Source organism: Monomorium pharaonis, chromosome 11 (assembly GCF_013373865.1).
Source record: "Monomorium pharaonis isolate MP-MQ-018 chromosome 11, ASM1337386v2, whole genome shotgun sequence".
Classification (NCBI taxonomy): Eukaryota; Metazoa; Arthropoda; class Insecta; order Hymenoptera; family Formicidae; genus Monomorium; species Monomorium pharaonis.
The window spans coordinates 9,083,131-9,097,682 of NC_050477.1; the positions used below are offsets into that span (position 1 = coordinate 9,083,131).

A 14,552-nucleotide genomic window follows, 5' to 3' on the forward strand; every position below is an offset into this window, starting at 1 on the left:
ACATAATCGACGCAGAAATAGTTCAGATTTTTATCAATAACTTTTTAATAACTTTATAGTACCGAATTTATTTTACATATCGAAGTTATTAAATGTTACTATAATGTTGAATTTATTTATTAGAATTTAAGATTATTATACCAATAAGTCTTTTTATGCCTATTATTATTTATTATTTTTTGTTCTCTTTATTATTTTTTATTACATAGGACTATTATTTTTTTATGGAAAATATTACAATGGCAAAATTATTATTTTAAAATTAGAATTCTGGTAAATGTTTTCAGTGGTTAACCTTTTGAAAAGATAAGCTAGACAAATAATTAATAATTTAGCTATAATGAATAGCACATTTACATTTGTTCTTTTATAAACTTTTTGTGTAAAAGATATTATTTGTATTATCAGTTTCTTTATTGTTCTCTTTTTCGTTTTAATAAACGAAGAATTATCGTTCGAGCTGTGCAATTTTCATAAATCAAGAAGAAAACGCGAAGTCACCGAAAGGTAGCCACGAGATCACTCGGATGGAAACTGCAAGCCGGCCGTTCTTTTTTTCGCCGGGATATTGTTTCGGTTATGGGCGATTTTGGCCGGCCCTCGGGCCACGTTGTTGATTAATGCTTATGTAATTCATTGCGCGAGACGTTAAAGGCATAATCTCCGTGGCCTAACTGGCAGCCCCCGTCGTCCCCCCTCGGGGATATCAGTTACCACGGACAGGTATATGCACAGGGTAACCCATTGGGGCCCCACCTGGTGCGTACGGACTGACCGGGGTTTTGTTTCTCACGCGCAACAAGGGGCACGGGCGCCATTGTTTGTACATAGCACAGAGTAATTACCTTTCGGGATCTCGTCGTCGCCGCTGTCGTTGTCCACACGGGGACCTACGACCCGTTCCTTTCCTTAGGGCCCATGGGCCCTTGTTCTCCCTTCTTTCCTTTAAAGATAATCGATCACCCTTGTGTTTCTGTTCTTGCATATAATGCTATCCGGTAAAGATCTCTTGACTGCATCCTAGTTAAATTTACTGATCTTTAATAGGTTAATTTGATTATCAATAAAGATTGAATGTATGTGTAAATAAAATTAGATTGGTTTTCTATTATAATATGTGTCAATATGTTGACAAATACGATATAGTTCTACAATATAAACTTACAATAATTGTCGCATTTTTATTCTCAATAGAGTATAGCAACATATATTACCCAACAACATATGCAAATTTAACACATTTACGTTTATATAAGTTTCATGCTTTCATACGTTAGTTAGTTTTAAATTTTAGTTTTACGTAAGGCAGATACAGAAATACATATAGCTAAATATAGCACTGTAGAGATAATATTCAAATATATTCAAATAATTTTTTTTAAATAAACAACCGACGTTAACACACAAAGGACTTTTGGTCGTCTAATTCCAATGAATATCGTAGAAATTTCCATTAATTAATATTTTTATCGACTTATAAGTTTCAATATTTGACTCTCACAAAGGTATTTTTTTCAATCAAGAATTTTTCGCGCGACTGATGGAGGAGCAGAGGGAAGAAAGAGGATCAGAGGCCTTTCAGAATATTCGCCAACATATCGAAGCAGCCTCAATAATCATCGGCGAAGCTGACGGTCAGCGGTCGGGCCGCCTATTCACGCGGTGTTACGCGGCCTTTCACGGATATCGGGTTGCCCATTAGCAACTAGAGAGGCTGTCCAGTAATTACGGCTTAATTAATCTCCGGCCGTGCCCCTTCTCTCCCGGTCCTGCCAACTGATTAACGTTCGCCGCTCTCAAAGGAAGAGCCGACTACGCGGTGACCTTTTGCGCCGAAAACCAGCTACCAGCTTCCCCAAGTACGCACTCGCTCTCTTCAGCCGGTGCGCCGTGCACCATTGTAAACGCTTGATCATGCCGCAAACTCGACGCTTATGTGAGGATGCATTAAAACGAGTATTATAATATGTCTTACATTTAGCACTAAATCCGCTTGTTTAATCTTCAAGTCTATTCGTCCCTGAAATGCGCGAGATAATGTTTCTGAGCAAAGAATGAATCATAAGCTATTTATAGAATCAAATGTAGAATATAAGAAAAAGGAAAAAGGCTGTAAATCCATATGTGCATGAATATAACGGATGCCATTTGTAAAGTCCATCTCAATTAGTGTTTTATAAAATTTTTGTCAGCTGCTTTCATCAATATTACCGGTTGATATTCTTTCTCGATAAAATAGTGCACGAAAAAGAGACACAAGTGCTTACGCTTGTTTTTAGATGCACTTTAACGCTCCTCGCTTCTGTTCATCTCTAATGTAACTTTTGTATGAGATCTCATCTGGTCGTACAGGTGAACAGGTAGACAGTAAACAACTGAATCAGCTTACCGTTTTCCAAAGGGTGCAAGGGTTGCGTCCCCTTAGAGTCGTCGAGTGCGTCCGACTAAAAGATTCATGGAGCAGAAAAACACTCGCGCGCGTATTTCGTTCCCGCGGTAGAAAGATAATGGGGGGGGGGAGGAGATACTGTTTCATAGTCACGAGTTTTTGACGCCATTGTCTAGCTAATTATGAAATACTGATGAAGACGGCGTAACAATCGTGACGGACGATGAAGGGTTGACTCGCAACCAGATTGTCTTTTAAGCTTCGACGAACATAATCGACTTTCTAATAGCTACTCTGTATACCATATTGTAACAATATAATAATCGTTCACCATTGTTGTTAGATAATGAACATATTAAATGTAAGGTATGGACATTTGTATTTAAACCTGTCACTTTAATATTTGCCGCCAAATTAATTGAATATATCACAAACTACCGATATTTGTGTGCCCCAAGTATTTTATGGAATGTTTTATATTATAATAACATTTTAAATATTTTAATTTATTTTTAGTTTACATGTAAAAAAATATGACTCGATAAAATCAAATAGAAATTATTAAAGTACAATCTTGATACAAAATATAAAACAATTTTATAGCAAATTAATTGGCATTCACAAATTGATTTATGTGTTTACGTAGTGAATTTTATAAGAGAAAATATATCTTTTTTATTAAAATATTTGAAGGATAGACTATGACTTTACAGAGTTTTTTATATTTTTATTAGAAAACAGCCAGATACAAAACAATGATAATGCTAGGAAAACCAAGCTAAACGAAACAAGAATGTCGTCCTCGATAGCCGTTAAAATCGAGCGGACAAGCGCGTTAGTTGAAGGAGGCAGCGAATCGAAAAGCGGAACGCCAAGAAGCTTTTGCGCTCGAACGATCGCTCCTCATCAATTACACGGCTGCCTAATTAACCGCGTCGAACTATTTTACGATACCGCGCGGCTGCACCACGATAATTATTTATTGCACGCCACATCGACATCCTTGCCACAGCGACTGGTCTTTTATCCGTGGCTTCTCACCCATAATAAATCACGTGCAAACGTGTAATAATCGCGAAATTAAAGATACATTTTAATGACGTTTAATGGCTGCACCGTTACCGCAGCTTCAACTATTGCACATCTCGATGTCACTTATTGTTATCTAAAAAACAGTGAGAATGGAATTTTTGTCATTTTTACATGAAACAGCGGAAAAGTTACCCGGTATCTTAGGATTATTTAAATAATAATTATATTTAGATTTATTATAAAAATGTTCTTTATTTTTATGTAAAATTATGAAATAAGTGAAGATTGAAAAGTATTACATATAACATTTTTTGATTTTATTAATCTAATAATAAGGTTTTTACAGAGATAAAGTGTTAACTTTTTAATATTTGACATTAATATGTAATACACATTATTTTTGTAATTAAATATTAAATTAAAATTTTTGAAGAGCAAAGTTTATTTAAGTTTAACCGAACGATAAATTTTTACTACGAATTTTATAAGCTTTTCATTTAGCTTTCTATATTTTAAATCTATAATTAATAACTTTTAAACTATTGTAGAGTATCCTGATCTGATTAAGAAAAAAATTAAGTTAATAATTGAAAATTCGAAAACTGAAATCAAAATCCTCCGTTATAACAAGTTGGATAATATGTTTATATTTAAACTGTTAAAACCTGCTTCTTTGGTACTCTAATTTAAAATATTAATTTTAATTACGAGCTACACAATTAGTTTCGTAAACTCACCATCGCGATAGATCGACATCCAAATTTTCGTGGATAGGATCGGGTCGTATTACAACACCTATCGTTAATACGTGGCCATATGTGGTCCTAAAGGAACATTACTGTCAGTCTCTCTCTCTCTCTCTCTCTCTCTCTCTCTCTCTCTCTCTCTCTCTCTCTTTCTCGGTAGTTCGTTAATATTTCTTGCCGCAATCTCGCATGGCGCGCCATACCTTTTATCCGCGCGGGCCCCTCTTGGGGCCCAATCGATACCGGCACGCTCATCAGCGTCCGACGTTAACGAGTAACGTTCGGGCACCTAATGATGGACAAGTTTTCTCCTTGAGGTATGCCAGCCGGAATTGAATCGGGATGCAAATTACAGCGGCCCGGATCCGCGCGCTTGCGCCTCCACACAAATAGGGCCGCCCGTCTTTAACATCGAACTCGCGATGTATCTACTAACGATCGGCCACAATGAGTAATGGAATTTATCCGCCGTGCGAGCTCGTCGCCGGGCGCCTTCGAAACTCGTCGAACTCTTCGTGAACTTTTAGCGCCGGTAGTACTCCCACCGAAGAGCATGCACACAACGAGAACGTAATTGAGGATGGACCACATTAATCTGGTTAACGAGATCATGAGTTTATTACTAGGGAACATGTAACGCGAATATTTTCTTTAACGCACGACCATGCATGCGGACGTCACATCCCATGTTGACTGGACATAATTTGCCATTGTATATATGATCCATCAATAAACTTCCAAGAAGACTACTTTATCTTAACCTTTGGAGATTATTACAATTATTAATAATCTTTTCGATCCCTTGTGATGTTTTTTTTGCGAAAAGCACTTTTGTAATGTTGGGAAAGGGATGAAAAGTTTATGAGGAAAAGAGTAATTCACAAATTCTTTCAAATAACGAGATGAATTTCGCTCTATCTCTTTTCTGGGTATAACGTAATAAGAGATATTTTGTCGTACACTTTTATATCTAATGCATATCTTTATTACCCTGTAGCGATGGAATTTATTTCACTTTTTAATAACACGATCTTTTTTTTTCTATACAGATATCGATACTGACACTCAGCCGTTCTGCCTGTTGAGCATCAAGCCCATCGAGATTCTGTGAGTATTCTTCTGCAAAAGAACCGTTCGCTAAAGAAACGTCGCGGTAGCTCAGCGCAAATTTTCCAACACCAAAGAATGGCTCGATATGATTGAGCGGCGTAGCAGAGCATAAAGTAAGAGTCAAAGGATAGGCGAGGCTACCGTGAGAGGCGCCTGTAATTATTTGCCGAGGGGTGTCAACGAGACTAATGACGTCCGTAGTTGGCGAGCACTTTGACGGGTTGCGTTACTCGTCACGTTGATGCAACGATTCCGCGTCGTTCTCTCTTTCGCCTCGCTCTCCCCTCTCTCTCCGGCTAATCATCCTCAATCATAATCACGCGCGATCGTCGCGTCGATCAGACAGATTGCGCTTTATCGCCGGAATTAACGTGCGGCGTGCCTCGTAGCGACCATGTCTGTCAAAGTCGCTCGTATTTCTTTTGCTTTCTGTTGTCTCAAATACTTTGCTTGCTATTTTTCATGTGCAATACACAAATAATATTTGCTTATTCATATTTTTATTACTCATTTTTATTGCTACATATAATTAAACGAGGGAAAATTTAACCGTGAAAGATAAGTAACAAGCAATTTTATCGCAGGTTTTTTTCGTACATCGTTTATTTTAGGATGTTGACAGAATTAGAAAGTAGATTGCACGTTAGGATTGATTGTGCGTGCGTGTGCTTTCATGACTTGTGCATATAATGATACAATGCGTGAAAGCTGAAGATAGTATCCGAGTATGCCTATCGCAATAATTAAATGATGATGGGCTTCTTGAATAATAATCCCGTCTTTACGGAGCGCTCCTTTTTTGCGAGTGCGTGCTGGAAATCGAACAACGGTCTCGGGATTTCGGTTTTGAACATCCGGTTAAAGCGCAGAACCGGGGAATGGGTTTTTAATCAGGGTGTTCCGGACAATAGACTCCCCAGGGGGCACCAGCCACCCTTGTAGTACCTTTCTTCGCCCTTCGTATATAGAGGTGCCTAGGAACACCCCATCGTCCGCAAGGAGTTTCTCATCATCGCGTACAGCCCACATCGTTGATAGCAGTAATTTTCCTTTCGCACAATTTATCGTGTTAAAATCAATGCTGAAGTGTTTCAAAGAGATTGCATAACTCTTTTTTAATTTAAACTTAAATGAGAAGATTCTTTTTTTAACAAATGGAGGTTTCACTGATATTTTCTAACAACGAATATTCTCTTTTATGATTAAAATCACTTATATTTTCATTTAACGGCAATAGTAGTTAAAGTTAGTTTTATGTTTCTTGGATACATACTACACTGTTAATTTCCATTGAGTCGCCATTGCTCCTACCCAATATTTGATTAATTTGACTAAATAAAGTAGTTATTTGACTATATAATATTGAGTAAATACTTACTCAGTACATCGTTGATTTTTTTAAATGTAACCTTCGTTAATTTGCTAAATTAAACTTTCTTATTAGGTAGGAGCAGTGGCGAGCTATGAAATTGTTAAAAATGACTCAATTGAGTAAAATTTGACACTACAAGTTTCACAGTGTATAGAAAAGAAACGTGGAAAAATATAGAAAGTAATCATATTATTAAATGATTATTGAACTTATAAATTATTTTTATAATTATATAAAATAACAATAAGTTAATAATAATATTTTCTAAAAGACATACAGAAAGTAAAATTATTTTGCAAGTAAGAATTTAAACCACTGCTTACTGAAATTAATTTTAAGACTGAAATTTTAAGATTCTTCTTTATCAACATTTCACAACAAATAATTTTACACAATGAAATTAGTTTTGCAAGCTTCTCTTACTACTTTTTATTTATTTTAAAAATTAAAATAAATACAGAAAAGATTTATACATTATTACATTAATACGAAAGAAAATGTACTTTAATCGATATCTACAACGTAAATATTATAAATAAGAATATCTGTAAGAAATACAAAAATTTTATTATTCAATAGTGTTCTTTTATCTTAACATTCTTAGACAGTTGCGGCAGATCTAAGAAAGTCAAATCTCTTTGTCGAGTATTTGCTCAATAAATAAGCGTGTCCGCCTGCTGGTGTATTAATTCGAACCGGGGTGACTACAGAGGGGTCAGGATGGGTCATTATCACCATCATGGATGCGAAACTGCGCGACGCGCCGAGCGTGGTTGAAAGTGAAACCGCGGTGCAATCAGTGACGGCCATATGTCGCCCGGGCGCGCGTACTCGCGTCGCCAATCGAGGGGAAACGCGATTCGATCCCTTCCGGCGTGTCTCCCCCGAATGTCACTCTACCACTCGAAAATACCCCGTGTCTTTCGCGCTCTTCTCATTCGCGCCGACGACGTCCCACGAGTCCCAGTCATTACCGCGCATTAAGTCGATGCTTGAGAAGCATACTCTTTCTCATTCAATTTTGAACATGTAGAGATCCGCTTTCAATGCAAAGAAGAGAGTGATACAAAGAATGTTGCATGAATATTCTTATTTGTCTCCCGGCAACTAGCATCGTATTAAAAGAATTATTAATTATATTTCAAATACTGATTGGTTAAACATTTCCGCAATAGTTTTTGCATTGAAAACGCGTTCAAAATTAGTTTGAATTATTAACAATCCCTTTGTACAATATTATTTATGAAAAATTTTTTAACTAGTTGCTTTCTTTCCTCCATTCCTCCGTTTCTCGACATTTTTCCATTTAGCATTGTCCAGAGCACGGAGGAAACGTTAAAGGTTCGATCGACGAATGACTGATGTGAATCTTACCTGCGTTTGGCATCTGCAGTCGACGGACTCGCGTCAGCGCAAGATTTTCCATGAAATTTTGCACTCGCTCGGTTCGCATCGTTACGGAATCTCTTTTCCGAGCTGCCAATAAAGCTGTTTACACACGAGAAGGCTTCACGGGAGATTAATGGTGAAACGCCATGAAAGTTGCCGCGCGGTTAAATGGTCAGCCGGTGTTTGATATAGAACCATTAGCGTTCCTTTTAGAACCGACGTCCAGTTCTCCGTTATTCCACGGAATCATGAAATTTTCTCCCCAGTGGCTCGTTAATGATCGCGCGTCCAATGACTATTGTCCACTTTCTGTTCGTCGTGGATAAACAGAATCCCACGTCAGTGCTTTTTGTAAACTTGATGGATTGATCTTTACTCAAAAATGCGCAAAACTAAATATTATTTTTAACTTATTTTTATATTTTACTTGTATTTATTTTATTTCACTTCTTAAATGATGTTATAATTTTGTTTGAAATTAATTAGATTATAATGTATGTATAAAACGATTCTCTTTATATATACATATGTAAATTTTGTTGATAATATTTTTAAATATATATTTTGCTTATCTTTGTTTTTTCTTGATTCTATTTTTGATAAAGTAAGATGTTTTATTTTTTGAGAATCATTTTTAATTGATTATCGATATCTTATTTGACACACATAAATATTTTAAAAGAAATTTTATTGATTTTTCTTAGTCTATTTCTAAGAAAACTGTTTTATTGCTAAATCTAGAGTATAATAGTTTATATCGGTCGGTTAAACTGACAACCATAAATAACAACGAGACAGTTGCCGATTTGAATTTTCGTGAGACCGTCCGGTGAGTCCCGAAAAAACCATTAATTTATCGTAAACGCGCGTCGAACGAAAACTGACCGGTGAGTTAACGGAGAGTGGAGCCGCTGACCAGAGAAAAAGGGGGGGCACGGGGGTTTTGTCGAAGTGCAAGGGTCCCGTTCCCGGCGAAATCCCTCTCGCAATCTTGACCCCGGATAATCATGGGACAGGTGATCCCAAAACTGGACGACTGACCGGTAGCTTCGTCCACCAAGACGAAGGGTCAAAATCTCCCCTATGCAAATGTTCCGCTAGTACGGCAGAGGGTTCCTCCCTTCCGGGATATCGCTTGATTTATCGCTCAATCCCCAAGAGGAAGGTTCGGCTGATCTACGTCTTTCTGATTGTGACTCGAATTTCTCGCGAAGTACTGAAGATTCCCTCGCGATTCTATTCGCTGCGGAAACAGCACTCTTGTCTCGCGTTTAATACTAAACATGGTTGGAGTAAATTACTGTGTGAATTTTATTTTTATTAGAAATTTTCACAATCTAGTGTTACAGTATTATAAAAATGATTACGTATGACGATATTGCTGTGGATTGTCGTTAGGCGTGAAACAAGTGCTTGGAGTTTACTTTTTTTATTTCGCTAAAGATATCTCGCTTTTATCCTGTCGCGTCAATACCACCATTACCTTTGTCACTCTCTTTAAAGAATAAAAATAATTACTATTAAAAGATCAACGGTCGCAGCAGCTTTTAACGCCGTTCACGGCGGTAATCAAGCGCCTTTTTCATTACAGCGGTTACCGCTCTCATTGCGATTTCAGTTCTTAAATTGTCGTCCTCTGCCTTCTTCCACCCTCGTACCCCCTCTCCCGTCTCTCTGTCTCTCTCGGTTGGACATTCTCCGCGAAGCCGTTTCTTTGGCCGGCGATAAAACGGGACGCAATAAAGGAGGAAGCGTTATTAGGGCTACATCCTTTTGCTCGGCGGACCCTAAGCCCGAAGAGAATCTCCGACCGGCCTCGACAACCACCGACGACAAGGGGTTGAACCGCTGAACCTTCGGAGACAAATCCGGCGATGAAACGACTCGAGTTTCGAGTTCTCTCTCTTCTCTGTTCGCGCGCAGTTCATAAATAAATTAATTAAGTGCGTGCCCAGGCAACTGATAATGTTAAAATAATACCGTTTGCGTAGAGCACAATGGAGTTGCGGGGGCAGGTACGGCAGGGACGAACGAGGGGCTGGAAAATATGTATATATATTATGTATATAATATACATATATATCTATATCCAGTAGCGCAGTTCTTAAACTCGCTCTTCGCGGAGTTAATTTCGCGGCATTAACAGTCGAAAGAGTGCGAACAAAAGGGCTCCGAGGGTAGGGAAGACAGATAAGGGATGGAAGGAGGCAAACGCAGGAAATATGAACACACTCATAATGCAGGCGCCGCCTCCACCGTCGCCGCTGCCACCGTCGTCGACATCGTCGTCGTTACCGTTGCGACGATCACGAGATCAGTGATTCTCCCTCTCGCAAAAACCCGCAGCTACATAAATATTTCTGTGCGACTAGCTCTTTTCTCGGTTTCTCTCGACCTTACGAAAATCAATGGCAAAGGATTAATGGCGTTTCCTACTCGATACGAGTATTCGAGGCCGAGGTTTTAATCCTTTCGTATATTCCAGGCAAGACAAGACTTATATCGAGTAACACAGAAACGTTTATCCAAGTCACGAGTTACGAACGTTTCTGCCTTGCAAAACAAATTAAAAAATCATTTCTAATGTTTAAATTATTTTTTGGAACTCTATAACAACCCTTAAAGTAATAATTAATTTACATTTCATTAAAATAATATTTAAAAATTTATTACAAATTTTATATTATACAATATAAAAATGTATACGATATAGAATCTGTTTTAAAATATTTGTATCTTAGTTTCAAGTACAGATATTTTTAAACATATAAATGTAAAATTTATAATTTATGATTTATATATCTGTTTTTATCATACATAGCATTGGTAGTATATAATAGAGTAATAGACTAACAATAATAATAAATAAAATAATAATAAATAACTTGATAATGCACTTTTAGTGCAAGGAGGAAAATTATAAATGCGCAAAGCGATAAAGCCGCATTTTATACAACGATTGCGCAGGTATCGCGCGAGTGAGAACCACGTTTGTAAAAAAAAAACCAACCGCTATCTTGTGTACGCGGGGCAAACAAGCCTGAGTTCGGTAATAAACCTATCAAAGACGTATAGCAAGACCGTACGACCACCGGGTGCAGGGATGGGCAATATCTGTTCTTTTCGGTTAAAGTTAAAAGATTGGAAAAATATCCGGAGCGCCGTTTGCGTTTCGTGACTCAAACGACCAACCAACTTCCTCAGTACTTAATTAATATCATGAGGTAAATATTTACTCAGCGGAATATGCCGCATTTTCTCGGCGATGGATTCGAAATATGAGAAGGTTCTCAAAATCGTAACATTTCATACACAACATGTATTAAATATCTATTACAAAATAACAAACTTTTAAACATAGTTAATTGAGCTATTTAGTAACTTTAATAATACGATATTTTTTATTAATTAACAATAAATTACTTTTAAAATATTTTACATGTATAGTAAAATGTGTTAAAAATTGTGAAGTGAAAAATATTGTTGTTACACTGAAAAAATTGGGTAGGACCAAGCCTCTGGGTTAAATTTGGTTACGTCAACTACAATCAAATCAAATTAGATTTAAATTTAATCTGTTCAACAATCTGATGTAGGAGTTTTAATTGAAAAATTTTATCAAATATAAAAGGTTAACACAACTAAAACATAGTTAGTATTTTACCTTTGGTATAGTAATCAATTCAACTCAGTGTTTGTCTAATATAACTATTATATATTTTCAGTTTATTCGATACAAGATATTACAAAAACTTAAAAATTATGTTGCAAGAATTAAAGCAACTAGTTCGTTATATACAACTCTGAAATCAAGCTATTTAACTGGATTTTAGTTACTAACACTGATTCTTTTTTATAGTGTATTTTATAATTATATATATTTATATTTTATATAATTTCAAATTTGCTCATGATTGCATTTGATCGTTTAAATTAAATTACATATTTATATTAATGAAAGAAGAGAAGAAGCGTGATGATGTAAGACGAGACAATTTCTCTTTAGCGTAAATGAATATTATAACTACATATTTTGTAAGAGATTACGCGGCACGAAGTATAACAATTTTACTGTAGTTGAATCAAGTACAAGTTATTTGTCGAGTCCGCGCGCGTTAAGAACACGATCGAAAGGGTGGAAAAAGATCATCGCGTGATCTAAGAAGCACCGCGATGGCGATAAAGGTGGGGGAAGGACAACCGTGGATGATACAGTCAAGGTGGGGTAGCTTTCGAGGGACAGGGAAAGCGAAGGGCCTCATGCGTTTTCGATGTACAAAAAGTAATTACGGGATGGTTTCCGGTAATCATATCTAGAGCGCATTGAATGAGCGCATTGTTCGGGCACCCCTTCACCGATATGCACTTGTACGCGGCGCGCCTACCCCTGCCTTCGCACGTCTCTACCGCTAGGACTTCCACCCTACTAACGTACTCGCGACGACCGCTACACACACGTATAACCCCAAACTATTACGCACGCTCACTCACCCCCGGCATCGGTTGCGGGGGCTGCGGTTACACCGCAGGTCGTTCTTGGGTTCGCCGCGGGACGCCCCCGTTACCGGCAATGGTGGTTAGTGCCTCGGGTGATTTGAGATTTTTAAATGTTCCCCGCGTCGTTATCGGATCCGAGGATAGTCTAAAGACGAGCTACATATGATACGGGTGAGTCGCTTGTGGTCACGAAACTGAAAATAAAATTATTATTCGAGAGAAATTTGTCTCGATACAAAAAACTTAGTTTAAATTATATGTTTAATTTATAAATTTTAAATTTCTGATTGTTAATTTTTTGATATTGTAATGTAATTAATTTTATTTTAGTACCAGAGATTTTTATTCATCTTGTTGTAATAAATATTTGTGCAGCGATGATTTAAAGCTTTAATCGAATACTTAAATGAACGAAAAATTGTGGTAGCTATTTTAAAACAAATAATTTTATTTTTAACTGTTGACTTGAATTTTTTATTTCTTATACTTTAACATTTTAATTCGTTGTTTTATTTGCATCATAATGTTTTTTTACTCTCTAAATTACTATGAAAAGTTAGCGAAATTAATTAAAATACACTGGTTAGTATACTTACAATTTGTCAATCGGTGAAATAAATACACTAATTTTTTAGTGATTATATATTAATTTTAAAGTAAAAATCGCAAAAAGACATACTCATTGATAAGCGCAGCTATAAGTATACTACTTCAAATCAATGAATAATACACTGATTGTAATTTAGAGAGTAAAATCACGTTTTTCCAAAAAAAGTAAAAAATGATGTTAAGAATTTTGTACAGTTTGATTTTTTAGATACGTTGGGTTTTATTTCTTAAAAATTAAATATATTTTTCTTAAATTGGAATAGAAAAATTCTTGAATGAAGATACAAAGATATTTAAACGGGACACTCTCGCGTTGCTCATTAACTTGGCACGAGTCCATGCCGTGTCTCTTGATATTCATAGGTTGGACGAAACTTGAATAAAAACAAAATTGAAACTGGAAACTTTTTTACAAGCAAAACTTATATAAACATTTATAACAATTCTATAGAAAGTAGAATAACATAAGCATTATAACTATTTGATTTACGCATATACTTTTATTACATTATTTATAAGACAAAAGTAACATTTTTTACAAATATGTATTCTATTTATGTATTGCTTTGCTATATACATAGCCAATTTAATTTGACGCATCGATGGTACAGTTCCACGTAAATCAAATCGTAAAAGTAAGTAATATATGATATGTTGCACTTACGACAGATTAATATATAGCGACTAGTACAGTGCAAGTGAATACGCTATTATAAAACATGTAAAAGCAGTAAAAAACTTAGAAACAGGAAACATTTTGAATTCTTTATATGTATTTCTTTAACGAACATCGACAAAATAAAATCCCAAGACGTCGATAGAAGCGATAAACGTTGCTCTGATGTCGTCAGGTGGAACAGGTCGCGCGAAATTCGATGCGGTCGCATCGGGTGCAGCCTAAATCCGACCCTCGACGACATCCACGACGGCGCTTGTAACCGCCGGAGAGTCGAGCGTCAGTCGGTCGGAGGTCACGCTTATTGAGCTCAGTTCAAGAGCGCGCGAGTGCCAACGGCTCGCTTCGCTCCGAAACGTCTTCGAGCCTCCCGTACTATCGTTTCTCGTTTTTCGCTCGCCCGACCAGCCGCTATTTGCCATCCGCTATTTGCGTGCATGCAACCCATTGAAGAAAAAAAGAATAGAAGTGCTTCCCGCCGCTGCATTGCGAGGCCGAATTCCTCGCGCTCGAATCACGCGTCGAGGATACCTCCCTTCGATTTCGTCGCTCGGCGAGAAGATCATCTTACGCGCCTGCTTTGGCTCGACATCGATTACGACGCGGAGAAGCGAGCAAATGCGCGATAAGACTGTTGCGCGATGGAATTTATCGGCAACAGAATGTAAGATAAACTGATTGATGATGTAAGAGATGTGAGATTTAGGTTTTTTTTTAATTTTAGCGCACTTT

General features: G+C 37.0%; 1 long non-coding RNA gene across 6 annotated transcripts in view; it reads left to right on the forward strand.

Annotated features, from left to right (window-relative positions):
- The window catches only part of LOC105835530, a 286,578-nt gene that overhangs the window by 139,853 nt on the left and 132,173 nt on the right, over positions 1-14,552 (forward strand). For all 6 annotated transcript variants that reach the window (XR_004965065.1, XR_004965064.1, XR_004965063.1 and 3 more), the window contains one exon: positions 5,217-5,274. This is a non-coding gene — a long non-coding RNA (steroid receptor seven-up, isoforms B/C). The remainder of the gene's footprint in view (positions 1-5,216; positions 5,275-14,552) is intronic.